We start from the raw sequence: 13,958 nt of genomic DNA, 5'->3' as shown, positions 1-13,958 counted from the left end.
ATGCGGCCTAACCACTGAAGGGCGGAGTGGTCGGTGACTAGGGTGAAGGGGACTCCCAGGATGTAATAGCGGAGAGCTTCACAAGCCCACTTCACGGCTAGGGCCTCTTTCTCGACCACCGCATAGTTCTTTTCGCGTGGGAACAGTTTCCGGCTAATGTATAGGACGGGATGTTCCTCGCCCCCTACGTCTTGGGATAAGACCGCCCCGAGTCCCACTTCCGAGGCGTCTGTCTGCAAGACAAATGGCAGGTTAAAATCGGGGCTATACAAGACCGGCTCGCTGCAGAGGCACTTCTTAAGAGTCCGAAAGGCCCTGTCGCACTCGGTAGTCCAGATCACCTGCCGTGGGCTGTCCTTTGTTAGGAGCCCCGTTAAGGGGGCTGCGATTGCCGCGAACTGGGGGATGAACCGCCGATAATATCCGGCCAAGCCTAGGAATTGCCGCACCTGGCGCTTTGTGGTTGGCGGGGGGCAGTTTGCAATTGCCTGGACCTTCCCGATCAGGGGTTTTACCTGCCCATGCCCGATAGCATACCCCAGGTACTTAGTCTCTTGCCAGCCGATGCGGCATTTTTTTGGATTGGCGGTTAAGCCGGCCTCCCGCAGGGATCTCAGGACGGCTGCGACTCTCTCCAGGTGGGTCTCCCATTGCGGACTATAGATGACAACGTCGTCTAAATACGCGGCCGCGTATTCTTGATGGGGCTGGAGGAGGCGGTCCATCAGGCGCTGAAAGGTGGCCGGGGCCCCGTGGAGGCCGAAGGGCATCCTGGTGAACTGATAGAGACCTGTGGGGGTGGCAAAGGCAGTCTTCTCACGGGAGGCGGGCTCTAGGGGGATCTGCCAGTAGCCCTTACTCAGGTCCAGGGTGGTGATGTAGCGGGCCCCTCCCAGGCGGGCCAACAGCTCATCTATCCGAGGCATGGGATAGGCATCAAATTTGGAGATGGCGTTGACGCGGCGGAAGTCAATGCAGAACCGCTGTGACCCGTCGGGTTTAGGCACCAACACCACGGGGCTACGCCACTCGCTCTGGGATGGCTCTATCACCCCTAGATCCAACATCGCCCGCACCTCCTTCTCCACGACCTGTCTCCTATGGTAGGGCAGGGGCCGGGTCGTCCCCCGTATCACCACCCCGGGTTCTGTTTGGATCCGATGGTGTACGAGGGAGGTGTGTCCCGGCTGGTCCGTGAAAGTGTGGGAGAAGGCTTGGAGGAGGCACCGAGTCTGGCGGAGCTGTTCCTCGGTTAAGTTCTCCCCGAGCTGGGGTTCCTCGGTGTCCCCGGAAAGGGGAACCTGGGGTCCCAGTTCCGGTTCGGGCGGGTAGGGGTTGATCAACAGCCCTTCTCGCTCTTTCCAGGGCTTCAGGAGGTTGACGTGGTAGCGTTGGTTCTTCTTCCTCCGGTCCGGCTGATTTATTTCATACGTGACCGGGCCCACTTTCCTGACTACCTCATAGGGCCCCTGCCACCGGGCCAGGATCTTCGACTCACTGGACGGGAGGAGGAGTAATACCCGGTCACCCGGTTGGAAGTCCCGAGTCTGTGCCCCTCGATTATACGTCTGGGCTTGTGTGTCCTGGGCGGCTTTTAAATTTTCCCGTGCCAGATCCCCCGCCTGCCTTAGACGCTCCTGTAGTTGCAGCACATACTGCAGGAGACCCTGGGCCGGGGAAGGAGCCTGTTCCCAGGTCTCCCTCATGAGATCCAGCAGGCCCCGGGGTCGTCGCCCATATAACAATTCAAAAGGGGAGAACTTAGTCGATGCCTGGGGAACCTCTCGTATTGCCAGAAGCAAGGGTGGAAGGAGCTGGTCCCACTGGCGAAGGTCTTCCGGGGGAAACCGACGCAGCATCCCTTTCAGCGTCCGGTTGAACCTTTCCACTAGTCCTTCGGTCTGGGGGTGATAGATGGAGGTGCGGAGTTGCTTGACCCCTAGGATCTCACAGACTTGCTTGAGCAGCCGGGATGTAAAATTGGTCCCTTGATCCGTGAGTAGCTCCCGGGGCAGTCCGACGCGGGCGAAGATCTTGACCAGTTCCATAGCAATGGTGCGGGCCGAGATGTTCCGGAGAGGAACGGCTTCAGGGAACCTGGTGGCATAGTCCATCATTACTAAGATGTATTGGAACCCTGCGCTGCTCTTCGGGAGGGGCCCCACCAGGTCCACGGCCACGCGTTCGAAGGGGGTTTCCATAAGAGGCATCGGCACCAAGGGTGCCTTAGGGGTCTGGGCAGGGGCGGCCAACTGGCACTCTGGACATGACTTGCAATAGTCCTTTACGTCTTGATATACCCCTGGCCAGAAGAAACGCCCCAAAATCCTGGCCAGCGTTTTGTCATGCCCGAGGTGCCCCGCCGCCGGGACGTCGTGGGCCAGTTTCATGACCGCCCGGCGGTGACACCGCGGCACGAGAAGCTGTGTCCGGATGTCCCCCGTACGGGGGTCCTTCTCCACGCGGTACAGGCGTTCTTGTCGTAACTCAAAATGCGGCCACTGCGCCGCACGCTGGGGGTCAAGAATAGTCCCGTCTACGGAGGCCAGCTGTTCGTAGGCCCGTCTGAGGGTGGGGTCGGCCCGTTGGTCCCGGCAGAAATCTGTGGGCGCCGAGGAGTCCCCCCCCCGAGGAGGGTCTTCTCGCCCCCCCGGGGGATTGGCGGGGACGGGGTTGTCTATCTCGTCGTCCTCAGTCCCCGGGGACTCCCCTCCCAACGCTGGCGTGGCCTGCGGGTTACCCTCGAGCCGGCGGCGTAAAACGGCGTTAAAGGTGGGCCAGTCCCGCCCCAGGATCACCGGGTATGCCAACCGGGGCGCCAGCCCCACCGTCATCTGCCGGGTGACCCCATCGATGGTTAGTTGGGCCCGCGTGCTGGGGTAGCGTCGCACATCCCCGTGTATACACTGCAGGGGAATCTTCGCCAGGTGGTCGTCCGCTGGTGGGCCGAGGGCCTGGCAGACCAGCGTTTGGCCACAGCCTGAGTCGAGGAGGGCCATCGCTTGGCGGCCGTCAACAGCCACGGGCACGGTGATCTTGGTCCCCTGTGGACGTCGGGCACGGCCTTCTCCTGAATAGACTTGGCCAAATGCACACCCCCGTTCCGGGCACTCCCGCTGCAAATGGCCATACCTTCCGCAGGAGAAGCAGGGTCCCACCGTGGCTCGCTCTAGCTGCGGCCGAGCCCCGGGGTCATCCACGGGGGGGGTCCGACGGTATCCCCCGGCGGGGCCTGCCGGGGTCCGTGTGAGCCTCCCGGAGGGTGCGGCCACCCGAGCCCGGCCCTCCATGCTACGGGCGGGAGCACTCGGGGCTCCCCGGGAGGGCGGCCCCCTCTTTTCTGGGTTGGGGTGCTCCGTGCGAACCGGGACCGCCCGACCAGCGGCCCCCGCCGGGACCTCCGCCGCAAGGAAGTCTTCCATTAACGTGACGGCCGCAGAGACCGTCGTCGGCCGGTGGCGGAGGACCCAGGATCTTCCCCTTGGCGGGAGTACCTGCGTAAATTGCTCCAGAACCACCTGCTCCATCAGTTCCTCCGCTGTCCGGCGCTCAGGTTGTAGCCACTTTCGACAGGTCTCTCGTAGCTCCTGAGCCACCATCCGCGGGCGGGCCCCCGGGGAGTAGGCCAGGCCCCTGAACCGTCGTCGGTAGGTCTCGGGGCTTACGTCCAGGGCGTCCAGAATAGCGGCCTTCACTAGGTTGTAGTCCCTGGCCGCCTCTACCGACAGGCCTCGGTAGACCGTCTGGGCAGTCCCCGTTAGGTAGGGGGCCAGGATGGTGGCCCACTGCTCCGGGACCCAGCCGGCCACAATAGCCACCCTCTCAAAGGTCACGAGGAAAGCCTCGGGGTCATCCTCGGGTCCCATCTTCGTCAACCGTACTGGGGGGCTGGGTCGCGGGGCCCCTGGGGCGACCCCGGACAGGGGTTCCCCCGGGCGGACTAGGGCCGCGGCAAGCTGCTGGATACACTTCTGCTGGAAATCCTGCTGTTGGGTAACCAGGTCCGCGATCAGCTGCCGTTGTTGGGCCCCCAGCTGCTCTATGAGTTGCTGCTGCTGCTGCAGGTGGGCGGCCTGGTACTCCTGCTGGTATCGCACCGGGGCCGCCTGTTGTTGCTCCTGACTCTCGGTCATGCGGGTCAGGAGCTGGGGTAAATCCCCCTCCCTTGCGGGAGGTCTCTCCCCCATTGCCCCCTTCTGACCGGTGTCTAGGGCTCGTGCCCACATGCTAGGCAGGAGGCCCCACGTTGGGCGCCACGTGTAAACGTCCGGTGCGGGGGTCGGGCCCTCTCAGGGGCCGTCGGGGGCCAGGCCGCCTCACTACACGGCCTGGATCGGTCTCAGGGTTCCGCCCCTCTGGCAGGGACTAGGCCAAAGGTACACGGCCTCTGCAATGAGCTCCTGCTCTCCGTCAGGGTCCGGCAGTAACTCAGGCCCGGGCTCCGGTCCTCACTGCCGGAGCTGGGGATTACAAAGTCAGTCAAGCCCCCGCGCTAGCTCAGGGCGGGGCAATAAACAGTAGTTCGGGCGCTCAGCTCCGTGGATCCGGAGCTGCGCCCTGACAAACTCAGGACGTCCCAGGCCCTTATTCAGGGGAGGGCAACCCCCAATAGTCCAGGGCGCTCAGAACCTTCCTTCAGGCTGAGCAGTAAAGTCAGGAGTTCAGGCCCGGCCCTCAATCAGGGCGGGGCAGCACACAATAGTCCAGGGGGCTCAGGACCTTCCTTCAGGCTGAGCCCAGGCAGGGTTAGTAGCCCCAGGCCCTCAGTCAGGGCGGGGCAACAAACAATAGTTCAGGGGCTCAGGACCTTCCTTCAGGCTGAGCCCAGACAAAGTTAGTAGGCCCAGGCCCTCAGTCAGGGCGGGGCAACAAACAATAGTTCAGGGGTTCGGGTTCAGGTCTGGGTATCAGGAGCTGAGCACGGACAAACTCGGGACGCCCCAGACCCTCAGTCAGGGTGGGGCAACAAGCACTCGTTCAGGGCAGCAAGCAATAGCTCAGTGGCGGTGCCAGAGCGCTGGCTGGAGGGGGAGACTGCCACCCGTTAAGTGGGGTGGCAGGGGGGACACAGGCCCACCCACTCCACTGTGTCCCAGCCCGGGGCCCTAAGAGCGGCAGTCAGTCTGCCGCTGTGTTGGTGGGGTCCTGACCGCAACACACCAACATGGGTTCGCTCTCTGTTGTAGCTAGACTGGGGTCAGCTACCCCCGGGCTGATTTCCATTTCCTCCTCCATTTGTACCTGCTCCCCGCTGGGCTCGGCAACGGGGTCCCACACCATGGGTTCCTCACTTCGCAGAGGGTCGTCCGGGTCGGGTTGCTCCTCCGGTCTCCGGTCAGGGGGGCGCTCGGGCCCCTCCTCGGGGTACCGTGCTCGGGGCAAGGGTGGCCAGTCTACCTCGGGGTACCTTGCTTGGGGAAGGCTTGGCCAATCCGCGTCGGGGTACCTGGCTCTGGGGAGGTCCGGTCGGTCGGTGTCCGGGTATCTGGCTCTGGGGCAGCTCGGTCCGTCCGTGTCCGGGTACCTGGCTCTGGGAAGCCTTGGTCTCGCCGGAGCTCGCACCGGCACGTCTGGCCTCTCCGGCTGCTGGGCTCTAACTGAGGGCTGGGGCCTGGCTCTTATACTTCCTGTCCCGCCCCTTGACTTCCGGGGGGCGGGAACAGGTGGCGGTGGCTCCGCCCACTTGGGTGCCAATTCAGGCTCCTCTCCCTCAGGGGCCGTCGGGAGCCGGCTGGAGTTTTCTGTGCTCCCTTCTCCCTCCGTCCTCCCTGGCCCCTTTCTGCTGCTGCTGTTGCTGCTTTTGCTGCCGCTGCTGCTGCTGCGTGCGTGAGTGAGGAGTGCGGAGGGGGGGGCCTTGCCGGCCTGCCCCCCCCCTCGCCCTCGCCTCCGGAGGGAGAAGCATCGGCCCCCCAACGCCAACACCGATACCATCTGGGGGCCCACCCGCCTGCTTGCTTGCCTGCCTGGCCGGTTGCCCGGCCGGCTGACTGCCGCTCGCTGCTGCTGCTGTTCCTGTGTGGGAGCCGCTGCCTCCGTCGCGGAGTGCGAAGAGACTGCGTCCCTGGTTCGGGAGATTGTGGAGGGGATTGTTTGAGGACTGTGTTTTGAGTGACTTTGCCATCTTTGCTCCTGGGGTGGTGGTGCCCCCAGTCGCGTTAGGAGTGTGGACGGTACTGAGCCTCTCGTTTGTAATTCCTCGGACTGGAAGCCGTCGCTTGCCAGGAAGCTCCGAGGTCGACTTGGGATCCTGCTGTCCCGTCCCCCGTAGCGGACTGTTGAAGGGGGTGCGGGGGGGGTGCGGTGCCCCCCCCTTCGTTCATCTACTCCCCCTCTACCACCACCCCCACCGCCGACAGCTGCCGACAACCCCTCCACCGCCCCGCGTGCCACCTGGACCTGCTTTTCGCCCCTCGGCAGGGCTGTTTGCTCCCCCCGCCATTTCCATCGTCCGGGACTGTTTACTTGCAGCAGTGAACGGCGGAGCCTGCGCTTCGCGAACGCTGTGGGTGCACCTTTTCCTTCGCCCTGGACTTCTCCTGCCCCCCAACTACGTTTCGCTGGTGGGGTCCCCTCCCTGTAGCCCCCTTTGTATTAGTTGGCCCTACCCTACCCCCCTCCTTTTGAGCCCCTTCGGTTTATTTTGTTTGGTGCCCATTCCCCCCCCCCTCGGTTCCTAGCCTGCTGGCTGTGTTCCCGGCCCTGTCCTTGGGCTGCGGCTGGCTGGAGTTTTTCCTCCTACCCCTCCTTGTCCTTGGGCTGCAGCTGGCTGGACATTCCATTCTGTTTCCGAGCCGCTGCTCCGGTGCACCCCCCCCCTTCGCCCCCCCCCGCGCGCACTTGTGCCCCCTTTTTGTTGCCCCCTCCCCTTTTGCACTGTTCACCCCCCCCCCCTTTGTGTTGTCTTTTGCCTAGAGGGGAGGAGCGGCTGCAGGTTGTGATGGCGGGGGACTCTGCCCCTGCCCCTGCCCCTGCCCCTGCCCCTGCCCCGTCGTCCCCGCCCACCCCAGTGGCCGGCCCCTCGGCTGGCCCTGTCCCGGATACCGCCGCTGCCACGGCTGCCCCCTCCACCGGCAGGAAGGGCCAAGGGAGGAAGAAGGGCAAGGGCCCCGCCCGTGGAGCCAGACCTCCTGCGGGCAGGGCTACGGTCCCCGCTGCGGCCCCAACACCGGCCGCGGCCCCTCCCTCTCCTGCCGTCCCTTCCACCAGCTCTGGTGGCGCTCCACCTCCGGCCCCCAGAGCATACGCCCAGGTGGCCGCCGCCTCTTTGCGTGCCGCCTCGTCGTCCGCCCCGACCGCCGCCTTTGGGCCTGTCCCTGGTGACCACGGCCCCTTCCCCTCGCTGACTAGGAGGCATGGCGTCCGTTGCCATTTGGTGCCTGCCTCGCCCCACATTGAGACCTATGTGCGGGCCTTGGCGAGGGTGGTGGGGCCTACGGCCATCGTGGCGGCCTCCAAGATGTACGGGAAGGCCGTGTTCTTCCTGGCGTCGGTGGCCGCTGCGCAGGAGGCGGTGGAACGAGGCCTGGCGGTGGGAGGCGTGTTTGTGCCCTTGGAACCCCTGGAGGACCTGGGCGTACGGGTGCTTTTGACCTCCGTCCCGCCCTACCTCCCCAACGCCGCCCTGTTGCCGGCCCTCTCCACCCTGGGGAAGCCCATTTCCATTCTGAGCTCTCTCTCATTGGGCTGTAAGGACCCTGCCCTCCGGCACATCCTGTCTTTCCGCCGGCAGGTCCAGCTTCAGCTGCCACCGGCGGCGGGTGCCGGAGTGGCGCTCGAGGGGTCCTTCCTGGTGCCCTACCGGGGGGTCCATTATCGGGTCCACTATTCGACGGGGGAGGCCCGGTGCTTCCTCTGCCGGGCGCCGGGGCATGTCCGGAGGGACTGTCCCCTGGCCCGGCCTGGAGGGGCGTCCGAGACCCCCGGGGCCCGGGAGGGTGCCGGCCCTGTCGTCGCCGGCAACCCTGGCGGTTCGGACACTGCTGCTGCCGCCGCCCCTCCTCCTTCTGCCGCGGTTCCCGCTCTGGCCGCGGAGACGGCCGGGCGGGCGGGCCTTGCCGTCGCCGACCCTGGATCGGCGGGGCATGTGGAGGAGAGGGCGGGGCGGCTTCCGCCGGCCGCGGGGAAGGGCCCGCCCCAGGGGGAGGTTTCCCTCGCCCCTGCTGTCCCTCCGACCCTGCCGCCCCGAGCCCCGGAGCCATCGCCCTTGCCCTCTGGCCCTGCCCCTGCTGACCGGCCCTCCACCTCCTCTTCCACCTCGGGGGGCTGGGTGACCGTCCGGGGGAAGCGCGGTGCCCGCAGGTCGCGGGCTCTCTCCCTCCCCTCTGATGAGGAGGGAGAGCAGGCCCCCCGAAAGATGCCGCGGGGGGCCGACGTTGTTAGTTCTGTTTCCGCGCCCCCGGACGGTGCCCAGCAGGAGGTGCCGGCCATGGAGACCGTGGATGCCGTGGCAGTGGCTGGGGAAACTTCTGTCCCCTTTGTTGAGCCCACACCTGAGGAGGCTTCCGTAGCGGTTCTCCCGGCCCTTGCTCCATCCGTGCCCCCCGCCGCCGCCGCCGATGCCGGGGCGGCCTTTGTCTCCGTGACTGGCGGGGAGGTCGCCGGGGCCGAGGGGACCGCTTTCGCCTCCATTTTCGATGAGATCGAGGCCCTGGGTCTGACCCCGGTTACCCAAGGGGAGGACGACCCTCTGCCAGCGGGCCCCGATCCGGGTGCTGGCTTAGTCCCGCCCCCTTCTCCTGCTCCCGGTTCCTCGCCCCACTCTGCCGCTCCCGACTTAGTCCTGGGAGAACCCTTAGCCCTACCCGCCAGCCCGGCCGCGACTACCATCTCGTGCACGGCCGCCGAGCCCCTCGGGGCGACGGCCGTTGCTGAGCGGCCGGTTCCTATCCCCGATCCTGCCCCTTCCATCGTTCCTGCCCCTGAGGCTTCCCCTGCCCCTGCTGCCTCCGTCCCCTCGGATGCTGACCTTGGCCGAGGGGAGCCGCAGTCTAGCGGCTTGGCAGCGGGAGATGGGGAGCCCGTTCCCGTTCCCGTCCCTGATCCTGTCCCCTCTCCTGCCCAAGTCCCTGTTCCCGTCTCGAGCCCCGCCCCTACTCCCGCCCTTGCCCCAGATCCTGTCCCCGAGGTGTCTCCTTTTGCCACCTCTGGTGTTACTGCCGCCCCCGGGGTTGTCGCATCTCCGTTGCCTGCAGACAACCCTCAGGGGGCGGTTTTCGTGTCTCCCCTTCCTGCCACTGTTGGGGCTGCGTTGTTCCCTCGGCCGCTCTCTCCTTTGCCGGGGATGGGGACGGGCTGCCCAGCGCAGCAGCGCCGGAGCTCGGCCCCTTGTTTGTCCGTCACCGTGGGCCGCGAGGACCCTTCAGGGGCCCCGCCGGAGGATGGCGGCGGCTTGGCCGCTGCCTCCCCCTCCGCGCTGCGGGATGAGCTGAGCCTCTTTCTATCGGATTCCCGTGGTTCCCAGGGTAAGGTGCAGCTCGCCCTTCAGCGCTGGGGGGACTTCCATCTCGTCCTCCGGGCCGTGAAGGCGCTTTTGGGGGAGGGGCGGGGGTCCGGTCGGCGGGACATCGCGGCCTATCGGCGGGCCCGCAGATTCCGCGACTCCCTTTTGACCTTCGGAGTCGAAACCGGGATCTTGCGGGGCCCGCTGGGGGCCGATGATCCCTCCGCCCGTGAGGATCTGCCCCAGCCCTCCGTATGACAGCTACCACCTTTGCGTCGTTGAATACCCGGGGCTGTAGGGTGGGTTTCCGCAGGAGCCAGGTGCTCTCCTTCCTTCGGGAGGGGGGGTACTCTGTGATTTTCCTGCAGGAGACCCACACGGCTCCGGCCGTCGAGGCTAGCTGGCGGCTGGAGTGGGGAGACGGGGTTTATTTTAGCCACCTCAGCGCCCATTCGGCTGGAGTGGCCACCCTGTTCTCCCCGGGGCTGCGGCCTGAGGTGCTGGGGGTCGCCGAGGTCGTGCCAGGCCGCCTGCTGCACGTCCGGGCCCGTGTGGAGGGGCTGGTTCTGAACTTGGTCAACGTCTATGCCCCGACCACGGGCTCGGAACGCGTGCCTTTCTATCAGCGGGCGGCGGCCTTCCTCGGCACTCTGGATTCTCGCGAGTGCCTGGTCCTGGGCGGGGACTTTAACACCACCCTCGAGGACCGGGACCGCTCCGGGCCTGAGTCTTCCCAGGCAGCCGCGGGCGTCCTCAGGGAGATCGTAGACCATCACTCCCTGGTGGACGTCTGGCGCGACCACCACCCGGACGACGACACCACCTTCACCTATGTCCGGGTGGAGGACGACCGGTCGCGCCACTCCCGGTTGGACCGCATTTATTTGTCCCGTTTTCATCTGGCGCGGGCCCATGCCTCCAGCGTCCGGCCGGCCCCGTTCTCAGATCACCACCTGGTGACCGTGACGGCCTCTCTCAGTTCCGAGCGGCCGGGGCCGGCCTATTGGCATTTTAATAATAGTTTGCTGGAGGACGTGGGCTTCGTGGCATCCTTCCGGGAGTTTTGGCTGGCCTGGCGGGGGCAGCGACGCGCCTTTCCCTCGGCGCGGCGGTGGTGGGATGTGGGGAAGGTCCGCGCGCGGCTCTTCTGCCGGAACTACACCCGGGGCGCCAGCCGGCGGCGGGATGCGTTGTTAGGGCAGTTGGAGCGGGAGGTTTTGGAGCTGGAGAGGCGTCTGGCCTCCGGCCCCGAGGATCCACCCCTCCGCGCGGCGTACCGGGAGAAGCGGGAGGAGCTCCGGGCCCTGGAAGACCACCGGGCCCGGGGCGCGTTTGTTCGATCCCGCATCCGTCTCCTTCGGGAGATGGATCGCGGCTCCCGCTTCTTCTACGCTCTGGAGAAACGGAGGGGGGCCAAACAGCATGTCACCTGCCTCCTGGCGGAGGACGGCGCCCCCCTCACGGATCCGGAGGAGATGCGTGGCAGGGCCAGGGCCTTCTACGCCGCTCTTTTCTCCCCAGATCCGACCGACGCCGAGGCCTGCAGGGTGCTCTGGACCGAGCTCCCGACGGTCAGCGCGGGCGGCCGAGACCGGCTGGAGCTGCCTCTTTCTCTGGCTGAGTTCTCGGCGGCCCTCCGGCTCATGCCCACTAACAAATCTCCAGGCATGGACGGGCTGACCGTGGAGTTTTACCGCGTGTTCTGGGACGTCCTCGGCCCAGACCTCGTCACCGTCTGGGCCGAGTCCTTGCAGAGCGGGGTCCTCCCTCTCTCGTGCAGGCGAGCAGTGCTCGCCCTGTTGCCGAAGAAGGGGGACCTCCGCGATTTACGAAACTGGCGTCCCATCTCGCTCCTCAGCACGGACTATAAGGTCGTAGCGAAGGCCATCTCGCTGCGGCTGGGGTCCGTGCTGGCGGACGTGGTCCACCCCGACCAGACCTGCGCCGTCCCGGGCCGGAGCATCTTTAACAACCTGTACTTGGTCCGGGACCTATTAGAGCTGGGGCGTAGGGATGGTCTGTCGTTCGCCCTCCTGTCTCTGGACCAGGAGAAGGCGTTCGACAGGATGGACCACGGGTACCTCCTGGGCACTCTGCGGGCATTCGGCTTCGGGCCCCAGTTTGTGGGCTTTCTCCAGGTGCTGTACGCTGAGGCGGAGTGTCTGGTCAGGCTCAACTGGACCCTGACCGAGCCGGTCAGCTTTGGGCGGGGAGTACGGCAGGGGTGCCCCCTCTCGGGCCAGCTGTACGCTCTGGCGATCGAGCCCTTCCTCTGCCTCCTCCGCCGGAGGTTAGCAGGGTTGGTGCTCCGGGAGCCGGAGCTGCGGCTGGTCCTGTCGGCGTACGCCGACGACGTGCTCCTCGTGGTCCAGGACCCTGAGGATCTGGTGCGGGTGGAGGCCTGCCAGGCCGTTTATTCGACCGCCTCCTCCGCCCGGGTCAACTGGGCCAAGAGCTCTGGCCTGGTGGTCGGGGACGGTTGGCAGGCGGGCTCCCTCCCACCCGCGCTTCAAGCCATTCGGTGGAGCGCGGGCCCGCTGCTCTATCTGGGCGTTTATCTTTCCGCCACGCATCCCTCTCCGCCGGAGAACTGGCTAGATTTGGAGGCCAGGGTGCGTGAGCGGTTGCGGAGATGGACGGGACTGCTCCGGTGTCTCTCCCTGCGGGGGAGGGCGCTGGTGCTGAACCAGCTTGTCCTGTCCATGCTCTGGCACCGGCTCAACACCCTGAGCCCGACCCCGGGACTCCTGGCCAGGCTCCAGAGGATAGCCCTGGAGTTCTTCTGGCCTGGACTGCACTGGGTCTCTGCGGGGGTTCTGAGTCTTCCCCTGGAGGAGGGGGGACAGGGCCTGGTCTGCCTTCGTAGCAAGGTCCATGTCTTCCGCCTCCAGGCCCTGCAGAGGCTCCTTTATGGTGAAGGTAGTCCGGCATGGAGCACGTTAGCGCACGCCTTCCTCCGCCGCCTCCGAGGGCTCCGATACGACCGGCAGCTCCTTTTTCTTCATCCGAGAGGTCTTCCGCGAGACCTCTCGGAGCTGCCGGTCTTCTACCAGGACCTTCTCCGGACCTGGAAGCTTTTCTCGGCGACCAGGTCCATTGTGGCCACCGAGGGCGCGGATCTCCTCGCGGAGCCCCTGCTGCACAATCCCGATCTTCGTGTGCAGGTGGCGGAGTCGCCCTCGGTGAGCCGGAGGTTGGTCCTGGCGGAAACCACCAGGGTCGGAGACCTCCTGGACTACACCAGAGGGGACTGGGTGGATCCCCGCGCGCTTGGTCGGCGCATGGGGCTCTCCACCCTCGCGACCCCTCTGCGTGTACTCCAGGAGGTGGGCGCTGCATTGTCACCTCCTGCTCTCAGCTTCCTGTGGCGGGCCCTGCGGGAGGGTGTTCCCCGCCCACCCCTCACCCCGGGCCCTCCGGACCTTTTTCTCGGGCCCCTGTTCCATGAGCCCCCCCGGCTCTCCCGCTCCCATAACCCGAGCCGGCTGCGCGCTTTGCAGCCGGTCCAGTTTCGAACCGCGCCTAGGGACTATCTGTACGCGCTCGTGCTTCACACGTTGCATCACCTCACCCTCGTGTCCCGCCCCGACACCAAGTGGAGGGACTATGTTACCTGTGGAGGGTGAGGAGCCCCGGTGGGCCAGCCTTTATTCCACCTTAGTTCCAAGGCCCGCCGGGGACATTGGTTGGCGGCTCCTTCATGGGGCCGTGAGCACGGGCGTGTACTTGGCGCGGTTCACCCCTATTCCTGAGGCCTGCCCATTTTGTGGCATTAGGGAGACCCTGGCGCACGCTTACCTTGAGTGCGCCAGGCTGCAGCCCCTTTTCCGGCTTCTCCAGAACCTCTTGTTGAGGTTCTGGCTACATTTTTCCCCGCACTTGTTTATTTATGCACACCCTGTCCGTGGCCCCACTAAGTCGCGAGACCTCCTCGTCAACCTCTTCCTGGCCCTGGCCAAACTTACCATCTATAATACCAGGGAGAAGATGTTGGACGAGGGGGTGCTTTGCGACTGTGGGGCCTACTTTCACACCTCTTTGGTTTCACGTCTCCGTGCGGAGTTTCACTGGGCAGCGTCCGCTGGCTCCCTTGCCACCTTCGAGGAGCAGTGGGCGCTGTCCGGGGTTCTCTGCTCGGTGTCCCCATTTGGTTCCCTGATTTTGAACCTTTGACCGTCACCTTGCTCCCTGTTTTTTTATTGGTTGTCCCACGTAATCATTTGGTACTGGGTTCAGTGGTCCCTCCCGCTAGGCTGGGGGAGGGGCTTTTAGTAGTGGGCGGCTAAGCCCGCCCACTTCCCGGTTTGCCAATACGGCCTCACTACATATGCATTATTAGTATACTACATATTCTTATTACTAGTGTACTGGGTATTATGCCTTATTACTGAAGTTGGTAGGTAAGTGGCTTCGTGCCTACTAGGCCTTTTCTGAGTGAAGTAATTGGGAAACACTAATAATCCCTAGCTCTTATTTATTGCTTTTCATCAGTAGATCTCAAAGCACTTTGCAAAGATCA

The sequence above is a fragment of the Malaclemys terrapin genome, chromosome 21, assembly GCF_027887155.1.
Source record: "Malaclemys terrapin pileata isolate rMalTer1 chromosome 21, rMalTer1.hap1, whole genome shotgun sequence".
Taxonomy (NCBI): domain Eukaryota; kingdom Metazoa; phylum Chordata; order Testudines; family Emydidae; genus Malaclemys; species Malaclemys terrapin.
Note: the sequence above shows the minus strand (reverse complement) of the source record.